The sequence below is a fragment of the Anser brachyrhynchus genome (assembly GCF_964034855.1).
Source record: "Anser brachyrhynchus genome assembly, chromosome: 2".
NCBI lineage: Eukaryota > Metazoa > Chordata > Aves > Anseriformes > Anatidae > Anser > Anser brachyrhynchus.
The window spans coordinates 59387797-59402518 of NC_137695.1; the positions used below are offsets into that span (position 1 = coordinate 59387797).

Here is a 14722-nt window from a genome sequence, read left to right on the forward strand (position 1 = left end):
GGAGGACCATGACTGCAGTCACAACAAACTCCCAGCCAACACTAAACTTGTGCAAGATTTGCTGTGCCACCTGGATGCATATAAGACTATGGGGTGTGATGGGATTCATCCAGGTTACTCAGAGAGCTGGTTGATGACATTGTGAGACATTTTTCAAAGGTGTTTGGAATCTGGAAAGGTACCAGCTGACTGGAAGCTAACAAAGCTTGTTCCAATTTTCAAGAAGGGCAATAAAGAAGACCCTGGTAATTACAGGTCTGTCAGTCTCGCTTCAGCGCCTGGTAAAATTATGGAAAAAATATTCTGGGAGTTATTGAGAAACACCTGAAGGACAATGCAATTCCATTTATTTTATTTTATTTTATTTTATTTTTAAAGAAATTTCTGGCTCATTAGCAGGGGGAAAAAAAAGAGGGGGGGGGTAGAAGATCCAGGATTAGGCTTTACCTGATACAAAACAGTCTTTAACTGTAATTGGCCATGTTGTTGAAGATAATGTGATGCAAGACAAACTTTTAAAAGGTCTCAGCAGCTGCCTGACTCTGCTCGCCCACCCTGCTGGTACCAGCTTTGACTTCAGCAGAACCAATTCCAATCAATCAGTCCCAAATACCTGGAAGATCTTTTTTGTAGGGCTTCTAGCTAGACTGTTTAATACAAAATGTACTGTTGTCTCTTGGGAACCATAAGGAACAAACATCTTCTGATAAATAATTGCATAAGTGGTGACACAAAGTTCCATATTTATTATGTTAGCAGTTTCTTAGTTAAACATCTCCATTTACACCTAAAATGTTTCCTTTGGCTGCCAGCATAACAAAACGCAGTCTGTGATGCAAGAGCAAAGCAGGCTGGCGGTGATTCTCTTGTCAACAGAATAAAAATGTAGCCGATCAGACTCTGCCTCCAGATGAACTTGTGCACGAGGGAGCTTGCTTTCGTCCTGCGATTGGCTGTTAATTAGGTGTGCTATACTAAGCAGAGCATAAGGCAGAGAAGAATCTTACAGAACTTTCATAATTAATGAAAAAGTGCATCTAAGTCCACAGCTTGAATTAAAGCATACACAGAAGGAAAATCTTTTTTTGTTAAATTCCAGGCTACTATAATAAGTTTCTATTTTCAATGAACTGAACCAAAGCATTTGAATGGCTAAGATCTGGATTTATACTTTGGGACATAAACCCACCATTATTTATAATCTTTGGTAGTATCTAAATGGTAGAAAAATATTTTTGCTGCTGTTTTATAGCACTCGTATCTGCATGGAAGAGCCTGGAATTATTTCAAAATAGCATGCTGCAACCACACAAGACTGTTAGAATATAAAACATCTTCAGAGAATTTAGCATGCATCTCCAGCACAGTAATGTAGGATGGTCATGGGCTCTGAACAGTGCTTTCCCCATTGTTCGAGAAGCTTGCAATTTCTGCTTTCTGTTGTAAGTCTGTAATGGGAATACTAAGTGAAATATGATTGAAATTTATAATATATAAAATAGAGAAAGAGAAGAAGAACACTGATGAAATCTGTTCTGCAGTTTATGGTAGACAACACGCAAAAAAAGAAAGTAGCTGCAAAGTATTGAGAGGCAAAAATCAAGTGAGAATCAAAGAAAATGGGTAAGAGAGAAGAAAGCAGAATGGAGGGTCAATACCTTTTAAAAACATACATATATCTTGAATATATATGTTCAACTTATGAACATGATTCAGTTGTTGCATTGTAAAGCAGCAGCATTATGACTCCTGCTAGGGTCTTAATACCACAAGCAAGGAGCCCTGTTTATTTATCATTGCTATCTTATCAGACATCAGCCGAATATCCTGTATCATTTCCCTCACGCTGTTTGCCATTAGCAAGGTTTTCCCTGCCTTTACTAAGGCTCAATCTTACCACATTTAATGTGTTTGCACAGAGGCACATGGTCAAATGGGCTGCCAATGCCAAGGCAACGTAGAGCCCACTTCACTGGCACAGGTCTAGCCCAAGTCTAGCACCACCACTTTTATTTTAGGGGGCAGAATAAAATCTTTAAAGTGGGTTATATTTGAGAAGATGGTGATGAATGCAATAGCTAGGTAGTATATGTGTGAGACCAAAAATAAGGCCCTGGCACAATAAGCATCCTGAACACGTCATCTGCATTGAAGTCGATGTGAGCAATGCTCGGCAACAAGCCCACAGGATGAGAACATGATATTGCGTGACACTGTGGCTTCCCTCGCTGTGGTGGCTTATAAGAGCTGTGTAAATACAAGAGAAAATAACTTCAAGCGCCTTGATTTGGAGATTTCAGCCCTTTACCAAAGCCTCTGCAGATGACAAATAGTTTTTACGCTGCCTTTCACCAAAATAAATACGATATATTCTCCTAGGATTGTTTTTCCTCTGTGTAGAGGAAAACTCAAATTCAAAATGATTACTTCAGACTTCCAGGAGGAGAGTGCTCAGGCTTTCTTGTTCATAAATACATTAAATATGTCACACTCTGGGAAAAAAAAAAGGGGGGGGGGGAACTTGAAGTCTGAAAGTACAGTCCTGTTACTTCCCCAGCTACCTTCAAGGACACCAACAGGCCAAGTGGATTTCAGCAAGAATATTTTGAAATGCTGAAATAAATGCCTGAATTCTCAGAGTTTAGCCATGTGTTCCTAAACTTACCTTTAAAGATTTTAGGGAACAGTCTAGTGTGTGAAGAGCTGATAAATGAGATACTTAGCTTGGGTGTCCTGTTGTTCAAGCTAACAGAAGCTCAGATCCTTGGTGAAAAGTAATTTCCACAACACAAAAGTTTCCATTTGTTTGTAAACATAATAGCCCCTCACCAACACAATACACCCTAAATACTTTATCAATTTCTGTAAATCTTTCATACACACTTCAGGGTACTGATTACTGCATCTATCGCTTCTTTTTTCATTGCCGTCTTTGGAGTGCTTTGTTGCAGGGCAGCACTAAGGATTTTAGCTGGCAGACTTACACAGTGCATAATCCCATGGTTTATCTGTTACATATGTGACTCAGAGCTAACTTGCCCAAGGGAAAGGTTAAACAAAGACCTCTCCTACTGTAGGGCTTTGATGCCTGACAGAAGCCAGACTTAACCCAGCATTTTCCCTTGTATGAACATCTTATATTGCCCATTCCTCCCAGCACCAGCGCAGCTCAGCGCCCGTGCTTTCATCTCCTCCTCTGCAGCCTCCTTGCCCCAGGAGCAGCAGCACAGCCAGGCATGGCCACCAACAGCGGGGTTGAGTGGCTGGCTCCTGGCGGCCAGGAGGGCTCGGGATTTATTCCCAAACGAGCTCACTCGGTATCGGGGGCATGTAGCCAAAGCGGCCAGATTCCTTTCCCCTTTGCTGCAGCCACGTGCCAGGCTGAGATTTTAAACCTCAGCCACCTAGCTTGCAGTCAGATCCCAAGACCCAATACCAGAATAAGAAGAACACCGCTGCACTTGCCATACCAGGGAGAAGGACTTCCCCGTTCCCATGAGAAAATGTTTTTCTGTTACCTTGGTGTGCTGACCACTTCTCTTGATCTGTACTGTTTTGTGCCTTTTTTTTTTTTTTTACCCTTAAATAAGCCAAATGCATTTATTTCCTTACAGTTTGGTGATACTCAATGACAGCTTTTGTCTGTCAGTTTTCCTGTCCTCTGCATTTTCTTACTGAAGCCTTTGCTAGAAATAAAATACTATACTACAAATATATTACCACAGTCACTTTCTCCTGCTCCAAAATCTGCAGATATTTCTTGTGCCTGAGGCTACAAAAAGGACCCAGCAAACCCATCACAGTCCATTGCATTGATAGCTGCACTGTGTCTCCAAGTAACCTGTTTATTTGCACCAAAGGAAATGAGAGGGCAGCCATTTACACTTCCCCACAATAACAGATTCTGGCGTGTCTTCCCAAAAACATAACAACCTAAAAAAAAAAAAAATTTAATTCACTGTGTTTAATAGAAAAAAAGAAAAAAATCTTGTTATTTTAGGTTTTATTTTCCATCTTATTTTTGTTATTTTCAGCCAGTTGATATTTTTTTCCCAAATTAACATATTGCTCATGTTTTCAGATTAATTTAAGACTCTGATCTTAATACTGAAATTTCACATCTGCTAAAAATTGTGAGTAACTTTAATCTCTTTAAGACTGCACACAGTCTTCATTCTGTATTAAAAATAAATAAATAAAATAAAATAAAATCTGAGCTAATTAGTACACCATCCTTGCTGTTATGAATTAAAATCTACATAGCTATTTGGGCCACAAATAACCAATCTTGTTATTTTCAAAAGAGCAGGAAAGTTACAATAATCCTGGGACAAGTCCAACGACCATGATACTGGGGCTTTAGCACCCCAGGGCATTTTTCCCCCTCTGGTGGTTGCTTCAGCTGGCTTCCAAACTTGGGACCCTAATCCACCAAAACATCTTAGCTCGTGTAGCTTTTCATGTGAAACGGCACAGGCTGTGCCATGCTGGCAAAACCATAGAATCAGAATAGAACTAAATGGCAACCTCCCTCAAGAGGCCCACATGTTCTTCCAGCCTCCTACCATGACAAGGAGAGCCGAGGAAGCTTCTCTCCCTGCTCATCAGTGAATATGTCAGAACATACCCAGCTCTTTGCTTAACCACATCTCACCTCAGCTGGTGCCAGGCTAGCAATTTTCACCAACAGCAGTGTTAATTTGATGAAGCAAACGAGGAATGTGCTCATCTGGGGATGAGCCACAGCTTAGTGGATCCTGGCATCCCCAATAGTTGTGTAGGCCGCTGACCCATTTCAATCACATTTGAAAAGGAGAAGAAATAGTTTCCAACCTAGCTGGACTCCTACGAGTTTTGTGGAGAGACGGGTAGCTCGAGAGAGACTGCAGATCACAGCACATTTAGTATCTCCTGCAGGAGGCATTTTACAATGGGATTTCCATGCAGAAAAGGGAATTAGGTGACAAAAAAGTACAGAAAACAAAAAACATAGCAAACCAGATTTCGTTAGCTCTGCTGCTCACAGAACAACTTGCATTTGTCTCTGGGCAATTATCAGGCCAATCGTGACATCTCCAACTAGCAGAAAGTTTTAAATGAAGATAGGGAGCGTGCAGAGGCTGTTCAATTACATGCTGTCCTACACGTACAATCACGCTCTACAACAATTTAGTGTACTAGAATATTTTTATTTTGCTGTCACATCAAAGAATCCAAAGGACAGCTTAGGTAGGGAAATCAATTGTGAAAGTGGGGAAGATAATTGTCTTCCAAAGCAGCTGAAAGAGAAAAGTACCATATTTTATACAGCTAATATTGACATGATGAGTTAGTATTATCATTATATATATATTTTTTTCTGGCAAGTAGAATCACAGATTACACCATAAAGCAAGTTCTGATTCAAACAGCTTTCCTACTTTTAGGTCTAAAGGCATTAGTTATTTCCAAAAATATGACAAAAAATAAGGAATGCTCTAAGTTCAACCTCTTCTTTTGTGGTTGCTGTTAGAGGTCACTGGAAGTTTGTAAGAGTGCTACTCTGTGAATTGCCAGCCTGTTCTGCAGCATGCTTCTTGGCTTGCCACAGGGCACACGCTCCTCTGTCACCTCTCCTAACATGAGGGAGAGGAAAGCCAGATGCAATCAAGAGCAACATCCACACATGAGCTTTGGCGGACATATCGTTTAGAACAAATTTACATGTTGAATCTATATGGAGCCTGTCCAAATGCCCTGAAGCAAGAAATGTCATTTATATTCATACCCGAGAAAGGAAGGGAAAATTATTCCAAGAGAATTGCAGCCTGCTAAGCATGAAAGAATGCCAGGCTTTTAGTCAAAATCTGCATTGCTTTACATAGGCACAAGGAAGGTATTGTTCCCCTTTGGAAAGCCAATTAGTTCTATACGGATGCTGTTTGTCATCATCCTTAGTTTTCAGGATGATGCACATCCACAGCATAATAACACTTTACTGTAGAATAAGCAGCTTTTAATGATATGCTGCATGGCACGGAAGGAGGAAGAACAATCAGTATGCTCTTGGATTTTTCTCACTGCATCCCTGAGCTGTGGCATTTGTATTTATGGTCTGCTTTGGACTATCAGGTGGTTCTTCTGGTTGGTGGATCAACCAGTTCTCCCTGCCTGCTCGTGGCTGTGGCACAGTGTCCTCAGGAGACCTGAGGCAGAGCCAGGCCACGCAATTCCACTTTCCTTTGAACCAGCCCTGGTCTCAGCAGAGATCTCTTTACGTGTTTTTCAGAGATGAACTCACCAGATCTGTTCTTTCAGCCTGTATCATTCCTGATTTGCCTGAAAGACATGTGTCTTTCCTTCCTCTACGGTATGTTGTTTGCCTGCAGAGCCCTGAATAACTGAGAGTGAGAGCTGAGAGAATGAAATTGTCCAAATAATGCTTTACTCAGCTGAGAGTTTACGGGTTGGGCTTTGTCTCACAGAAGAACACAGAGAAACAGACGCTGAGATCAGCCCTACTCTGCCTGGCACCTCCTGAGGCGCAGAGATGTCTGTGGACCATGTATGTGGCTTCCTGACATCCAGAGTGATGTTCTGAATCAGTGGGACACAGGGGAACAGGCCTACATTTGTGTGCGAGACTAGGACAGATAGGGACTTGATTTGTTAGACTGCTTTTACCATCTTGTGTTAAATCCATCCTTAGACCCCGCAAAACCACGTCAGCTGTTCTGTCACTTCTAACTCCTTGCTTTCGAGGAGCACCCAAGGTAACCCATACGCCAGAAGCAAGCCACGTTGGCGTTGCTGTCCCTGGAGTGTATAGGTTACCCTCAGAGTCAAGAAGCTCTACTTGATGGGATTTAGGAGACTTGCTCGTTTCAGTCATTAACACAGAAACATAGCAAACCCCATTAAGCAATCAAAACAAACCCTAGAAAACAAATGACCAGTAATGTGAAAATTCAATTGTTCAGTTCTACAGTCAAGAATCTACCATAGCTTATACATGCAAGGGAAATCAAAAGACTTGGTGTTCTCTACTTAGTCATTTCCTACATTGCCACGTGCCAATGAGATTAAAGAGCAATTTTGGCCTTTGCTGGGATGTCTCAGTAACACTATCCTTCCTGTTTTCCTTCCTTCCAGAGAGCAGGCACTGACCTGCAGGCATGACAAGCCAGGCTGGGAAAGCAAAGGCATCTTTTCTTCCAAACACACTGCTTCTCCTCCATAGCATGACGGATCAGTAAGTGCCAAAACGCAGCAGAGAGAAAAGGGGGCAAGGGAGGCAATGCAAGAGATGTGGGCAGGAACATTGCTGATTTCAAAGCAATTAGCCACACTTTGAAATATAGCATTAATATACCTGATGGCAAGGAAATACATAAGCACTTCTTTGCGCAATTGGCTTTTCAAAAAATGTTTTCTCCTCACTTCTGAGACTCAGCTACTGAGCACTTCAAGAGAAAAAAAGTGCATCTGTAAAACCTTGCATATGTCAGGAAGAAGCAGCTGCTGGTTTTCATGCATTGTGTAGTTTCTGTGCCTCCATCCCTGCTTTCCTTCCCCCGTGAAAATAAAACGGAAAAGAATAATCAAACCGGGGCAAAAGCATTGTATTTGAAGCCAGCATGAATCCAAGGTATAGTCTGCTCTGTGTGTAAAAATTAAAGAAATGCCCAGCCAAAACAACTAACTGACCAGATCTGGCCCCAGAGCTTTTAGTATTCATGAAAAGATTTCCATTAATCTCAACTACAAGTTGCAGAGAGATGGAGCCTCCTGGGTTCCTGCACTGCAGGACCTTTCTTCTGCTACATGCTAACTCATCAACTGTGATCTGCCAAACAGAAAATCAGTTTGTTACTGGGTTTATGCATCAGGATCTGTATTCTTGCAGGCTTTAGATGAGATCCAGGGCCTTGCTGTCTCATAGTCTCAACAGAGGAGGCACAGCACAAGGAAGTGGGAAGAAATCATGACTAAAGGGCATTTCTTTGTTCCCCCAGCCCCGCCAGTTCTCTTAGCATAAAATGCCAAAACGACACACTTCCACAGGCCAGAAGCTGTGGGAGCTGGTAAGCTAGGCTTATATTTGCTCAGAGAAGTCAAGCCACTGGCGCTCTCCTTAGTCCAGGGTTTGTGCTCTGTGGGAGCTGCTGGTTACCCTGCTGCCAATTAATCATTTACCAGGATCTTTCTACAGGGATACTAAACTGGTAAATTAGGCCCCAAGGGGAGCAAAATATCCTTTTTTTTTCCCAGGTCTGTAATTAATCTAATCTTTCCCATAAACGCAGCCTCTCTTTTGAGTCTTTCGTTCCCTATCCCCTACTCTTCCATTCTCCCCTGACTCCAGGCCTTTGCCCCTCTGGTTTATTTTAAACCTCGCTGATGCAGAATATCAGTCAGAAGGAGAGATGTCTGCCTGGGGAAAAGAGCCAAAGAGGACATTTTTGTATCTTTTATGGGGACTGATGAGTAGAAAGGAGAGTCGATAGTGACTCCTCCACCAATGCTCATTTTTTCTTCCTGTCAGGAAAACAGACATTAAGAAATAAACATCATAATCTGAATCCTTGACCTGTCTAAACCTTCCTCCTAACACTTCAAAACCTGTCTTTGAAGTGAGAGTCAAGAGCAGAGTCAAACAACGTCCTGTTATTATCCATCAATAAAAACTTGCCCCTGGTAAATTTTGGTTCTTTCGTGTTTTTGTATATATTCTGGGTAGATACATATGAACAGAAGTTTCTTGAGATCAGGAAACAGGGCACCAACATGCAACAAAACCGCTGCTTTGTCCAAACTGCTTTCTGTGGGAAAAAGAAACTGGCTACCAGAGCTACTTCTAAGCAACCAGAATGTCACGAGATTCAGAAATGCTTGTCTGGGGAAAATATGCATCCCAAGCACAGCTGAATAGGACATGTCCAGATGTCATCCTTTTTCCATTCCGGGGAAGGGGGAAAGGTTTCCTACAACAACATATTTTCCCTCTGCCTCAGGAAAAGCTGGATTAACAAATAAGCATCACAATATGAATCTCTGCCCTGCCTCCATCTGTTAAGCCACTCCAAGACTCCAGGGAGAGTCTTCACACAAATAACACTACATATAAATTTTAGGCTGATCTTCATTTCTTCCTCAGAACCATGAAATAAAGAACAGATAAGTCCATCCTCCCAGGGTGAAAGACACCCTGAACTGTTACATTTGCCTAAGTTCCTGCGCTGGAAGCTGCTAGTATACAAATGGACCTTATTGAGCACCGGTCAGATTTTTTATTGATCAGCTCATCCTTTCTCATTAGCGGATGAAGGAAATGCCAGTCAGTTCCTTCTCGTACCAGAGGAGCAAAGAGGTTATCCAGAAGCATGGTCTCCGCTGCAACATGGTTAACAGCATGCAAGACAGACAGCATGAATGAGACCCAAGGCTGAGTCATAAAGCTTCCCTAAGGAAACTTCTCTCCAACCTCACCTGAGAAAGGGTTCCTTTTAATCTCCATTCTCCTAGCTATGTTTTCTGTAGAACTTCCATAATGGACTAAGATTTTGGATAGTTAGGAGTAGACATTACAGACAAAGGACAGGAGGGTGATGAGTGATAATAAGCAGATACCAGCCCACTGGTCTTTGGAAATGAAACAGCCAACTGCAACTGGAGGAAAAGCTAGGAGGAAATTGTCCTTAGAAAGTAAACTATGCCTTGGCAAGGCTGTAGGTTGCTATTTCAAGAGCAGGAAAGGACAGTTTTTGGAATAAAGTTATCCACGTAAATGAGTTACGGGTAACATTTCAGCAGATTATGTAAAATAACCTACAAGTCTGAGCCGACAGCAGCAGTACAATACCTTTCTCTTCCCTCTGAGATCAATACCTCTTGGACTCCCCAGCCATTTCTTGTATTAGCAATATTTATTTTCTTTAAATCTGTGTGCTAATCTTTAATTTCCCTATTAGCACTCTGTTGTTGTTGTTGCTACTAAAATTGTTTGCTAGTTCACATCAGTTTCAGCTGACTTTCGAAGTGTCCCTTTCCATCCTGCATTTTCTACCTTTTCTGCGACCTCACCTCTATAGTCCACTGTATATCCATCAGTCTTTTGAAACTTGCCTACTGTTCATTTATGAATATACTTCATATACTTCATATGAATCTACTTCATATGCTACCCAACAAGCTCTCATAACAATTTTCAGTATTTTGGATCTTATAAAATCCTTTCCAGTGACTTGAGATCTGTGCTTTCTATACATTTCTTCAGGTGTCTTTCCAAGTCTTTAGCTTTGCACACAAAAATGATCAGCACTATTATAAATTAATTGTATTAGAGAAAGCTCACTAAATTCCTATGCACCGTGGGTACTCTGATCGTGCATGGGGTAACTCCAACCAAGCAGAACTTCCTAGCAAATCTGTCTGCTTTGGACACGTGGACTCCTTAGGCTATCGGCTCCTTTAGCTATCTGCACATTAACTCATTACGCCTTATTGGAGAGGAAGTAGGACTCAGTTCTGCTGACCTGCAGCTTCCAGAGTAGCAATAGCAAAAGATCAACAGCTGAGTGTTTGGGACTTGTGACCAAGCGTCTCCTACTTGTGCTACTTATTTGATTGCTAAATAAAACACTCACCAGTCATGTCAGTGGGCTTGTGCCACACACTGGATGCTGTCTACCCCGGAGGTAGCCAGTACTTGCTTTTTTCAACCTTTGCAGACCAGGATTCATCCTGACCCCACCAGCCACTTTAGCACTGGAAACACCCCCGATGGTTTCTGCAAACACGCAGACAATCCGTCACTGCCACAGTCATGGTGAGGAGTCCTGTTGGCTTGAGTCCACTCTCCTCCCAAGCAGAGTGGACCCCTGAGGACTCCTTTTCCTCTCCATCACTTCACGTTTATTATTTACCCTTGTTCCCTCATCTTGTGTTTTATGAACCCAAGTACTTTCCCCCTCCCCATCTGCACCCTGGGTTTCTCTACATCCTGCTTGTAACCTCAGTACCAAGTAGGATGCTGTGTAACACGCAGGAACTTGTTTGTCATGTATTGGCTTGGCACACAATGCTCCAACTGCTATTTTTATACTTCTTAACTGCATGTCTTGCCACTGGCATTCTGAACAGCTTTTAAGTCTTTTTCTGTGTCCTGCTGAGAACTATTACTGTCCATCAATAACCTCTGCTACTGGGTCCTCACTCTCTGCTTCTCCTCCCATCAGTCCCTCTTACCCGCAGGGGACCCAGGCCAACATCCCTAAGTTCACATTTCTCCCCAGCATCCCAAATCTCTCTTTCCATCCATTTGGTAACATTTTCCCTTCTGGGATGCCAAAGTCCCTCCCTGCCCCCAACACCATCTCATCTACCGATTACTTAAAAATCATGCGTTACTTCTGTCACCATTTCCATATAAAAGTATACACAGTTTTTGTGACAAAGCTGTCATGGCAACTTGAAGTTTGTCAGGTCTTCACATTATACATAATCTGCAAAACTGCACATTATTAGACATGTTCTGATGCTCCCAATTACTTACAAATTATTCCATTGCCAGACCCCACTGCTATATTCAGTCAACATTTGTCATCCTGAAGAAGACTTCCAGATTAAGTTACTATTGCTTCAGGGTATTGAGGAGGGAGGGTGCTGTTCTGTCATGCCTGGAGCAGAATTAGAGGAGATCAAAGTCTAATACTTCTCTGGCTCAGCTGGTGGATGGACTTAAGAGCTGCAGTAGGATGGGCTGCTAGGGAATGTGATTACTTCTGCATGCATCTACTGAGCCTTAAAAACACGATACAACAGCTGTTGTCATCTGTTTCCGAGCACGTTCTGCATTAATACTCACACTTTGGTCAACTAGCATCAAGTGAACGTATGCTGATAGACCTAGACACAAACTGCGTAATCCATCACATTATGCTGAAACTCCAGGAGGTACTTAACGGCCCTAACTCTCCTGCCTGAAGCCCACAGAACTGCTGTGTCTGGCTGGCAGAGCCAGACATTTCATACACATCTGTGCCGCTGCAATGACATTTCATTCACTAATTTCATTTCCTATTTCTTTTGACTTGCGAACACCTATTCTGAGTCTGGCTCAGCCTGCAGTTTGTGGCAGATGGATTCTCCTTATTTTTTATTAGGCAATGAGGGCTAGGTGTGGGGAGGCCATTTTATTTCCTTTCTGATCTTAACTTTAAATGTAGTTGCATGCAAGTATTTTTCCATCTGTTACCTGATCTTCTTCCTCAGAGGATCCAGAAATTACTGGAACTATTTCACCTTGCAAAAAAACCCTCTTGCTTTAAGAAAGAATACGGAGACTGCTAAGGTTTTTTCCCTGTGGAAATTGAAAAGATTTAATCAGGTAAAATACATTGACTGGTTTCTAATTTTTAAAATCCCATTTTTAGACTCCCAAGAAACTTTTTTGTACTTTCCAAAACTGTCTTAATAAATCAATAAATAATTACTGATCCAGTTACCAAGAATTAAAGTAATAAATTGCTTAATAAATAATAAAGTATTACACGAACTTGCTTTTTCTTTTCTCCCTCTATATGCAGAGTGACTTCTGGGGTATTTATTTCTTCAATGACAAGTTACATTTCCTTTGCATTCTCTGAACAGCTTTAAACATTTTATTTTATATTTGATCCCACTAGGGCATCCTGAGACAAAAACCTGAGACCAAGGTTTAAAAAGTGTGTGTTTCTCACCGTGTCTGGAGAGAGATCAGGCAGAATTGCATACATTGCCTCCCCTCTGACAATCATTCTCCACATCGCTCAGCAGCATCCCAAGGTCCTTTTCTGGCATTGCTGAGGAGAACATATTACAGTTTTCTCCATCATTTATCAGGAGCTGGTACTATTTCAGGGTATCTAAGGGATGTCCATTCTGATGTGCTTCAAATTGATTCTTACGTTAGTGGATGCAAGAGAGGCTATCGATAGATTATTTTAAAATTGGAATTATCTGTAATCCACTGCTCTAACCAAGTTAGAAATTCTGCTTTTCTCTGCACTTTGTGAAACAGACAAGGACACGCTCTGTGGCTTTGTGCCAGTGACAGTACTGTTCCTCCTCTAAATAAAACCTTTTTTCCCTCTCTGATTTTACCGGAGTAAGCAAGAGAATAACGACAGGAGCTCTGGCTCACTACCTAAGGAGATATCTCTTGACAAACATCCATTTCCCAGGTGAATGACTTTATATTCTACCACTTCTATCTTGCAGTAGCCTCTATGAACTTTCCATCTTCCACATGCTCTCCAGTAGCTACCAAATTACCCACCTGCTTCTTTGATGTGTCACAGTATTTCTCAGCTTTTTCAGCCAGGGCATCAGATGCTGCAGTGTGCATCAGCTTTCAATTCTGTGATCTTCTGCTCAAGTTTTTGATTTTCACCTTCATCTGTTTCTTAATCTGTATGTTGAATTTTTCACATCCTCTTTCAAGGCCTCATTTTGCTCTGCTATAGCAGTAGTTAGTATATGTCAAACCCTGAGCAACTGCAGCTGTGCTCTATTCTTGTCAATATTCTGTTAAAAACAAACAAAAAAAAAGATTTAGAAATTTCCAGCACCTGCTTCAAACACATTCTGATCCATTTGTATACCACTCCTTTTGAGGGATTCAAAGCCAGGTGCCGCTAAATAATTACCTGTGCATCTTCCCTGAATACCTGGTGTCCCATATCTCTTACCTACTGCTCCCAGTAATTCTAATCCATGTTTTCAAGATTGGTAACAGCCTAATCTGCAAACTGGCTGCAAATAACTTTGTGCTTATCCCTCTGGGATCATCAGCTTCTTGACCTCCTTGAATCTTCATATGCTAACTTTATAAACTCTCAAAATCCCTTCCTATTTCTGGAATACTAACTTCTAACTTTAACTCATTTTATGTCACTGTAGTTCCCTTTAGTTTTGGTCGATTGTGATACCTTGAACCGCACAAACTTTTCTACCAAAATATATTAGTAGTATTTTCCATTGTAAGTAGTTCTCACTCAGTGGCCAAAGTTAGCCTCTGTACTTTCACTGTACACCATTTCCTCTCACTTGCTACAGTTGTGTTCAGATTTATTGATTTTTGTACTTAAATGGTCTCTCTATTGCATTGCCCAGTGGCCTGTGAAGTCTCCCCCAGCAAAGAAGGATTTCCAGCTGTTTGCAACTGTTGTAAAGAGCCACTAACAAAAAGATTCCAAGAATCCAGCACTGTCTGGAAAAGAAACACTTGTCTCAAGTAAAGAGACTTCTCCCAGGAAGTAAACCACAGGCAATACACTATGGTCAATGGAAAAGCAGAGTGCTTCATCTATAGTTTAGCAGAAGTTGACTAACCCTCTGCCTAAAGGATCTGCTAAATTCAGCCTGAGGTCATCATGACACTGGGAAGGTACCTTCTGAACTTGTTCCTGATGAGTGAGAATGGATGGATGGATGGATGGATGGATGGATGCTACTTGATGGGGAAGGTCTCCTCACAGACAATGACATAGGCAAAGCAGAGACGTTTAATGCCTTCTTCACCTCTGTCTTCAACACTGATGATGGGCTTCGGGACCCAGGGTGCCCTGAGCTGGAGGACCATGACGGTGGGAATGACAAACTCCCAACCGCCCCTGAACATATGCAGGATTTGCTGCTCCACCCGGATCCATACAAGTCCATGGGTCCGGATGGGATTCATCCTAGGGTGCTTAAAGAGCTG

At 41.8% G+C, this 14722-nt stretch overlaps 1 long non-coding RNA gene across 3 annotated transcripts in view; it reads right to left on the minus strand.

Annotated features, from left to right (window-relative positions):
- Positions 1-391: 391 nt before the first annotated feature.
- LOC308190428 overlaps positions 392-14722 on the minus strand; it is a 29461-nt gene continuing 15130 nt past the window's right edge. For 2 of the 3 annotated variants that reach the window (XR_013947184.1, XR_013947185.1), the window contains 3 exons: positions 13298-13545; positions 12720-12821; positions 392-12340 (listed from right to left, as the gene is read on the minus strand). This is a non-coding gene — a long non-coding RNA (uncharacterized lncRNA). The remainder of the gene's footprint in view (positions 12341-12719; positions 12822-13297; positions 13546-14722) is intronic. The other variant, XR_013947183.1, reaches the window with a different exon arrangement.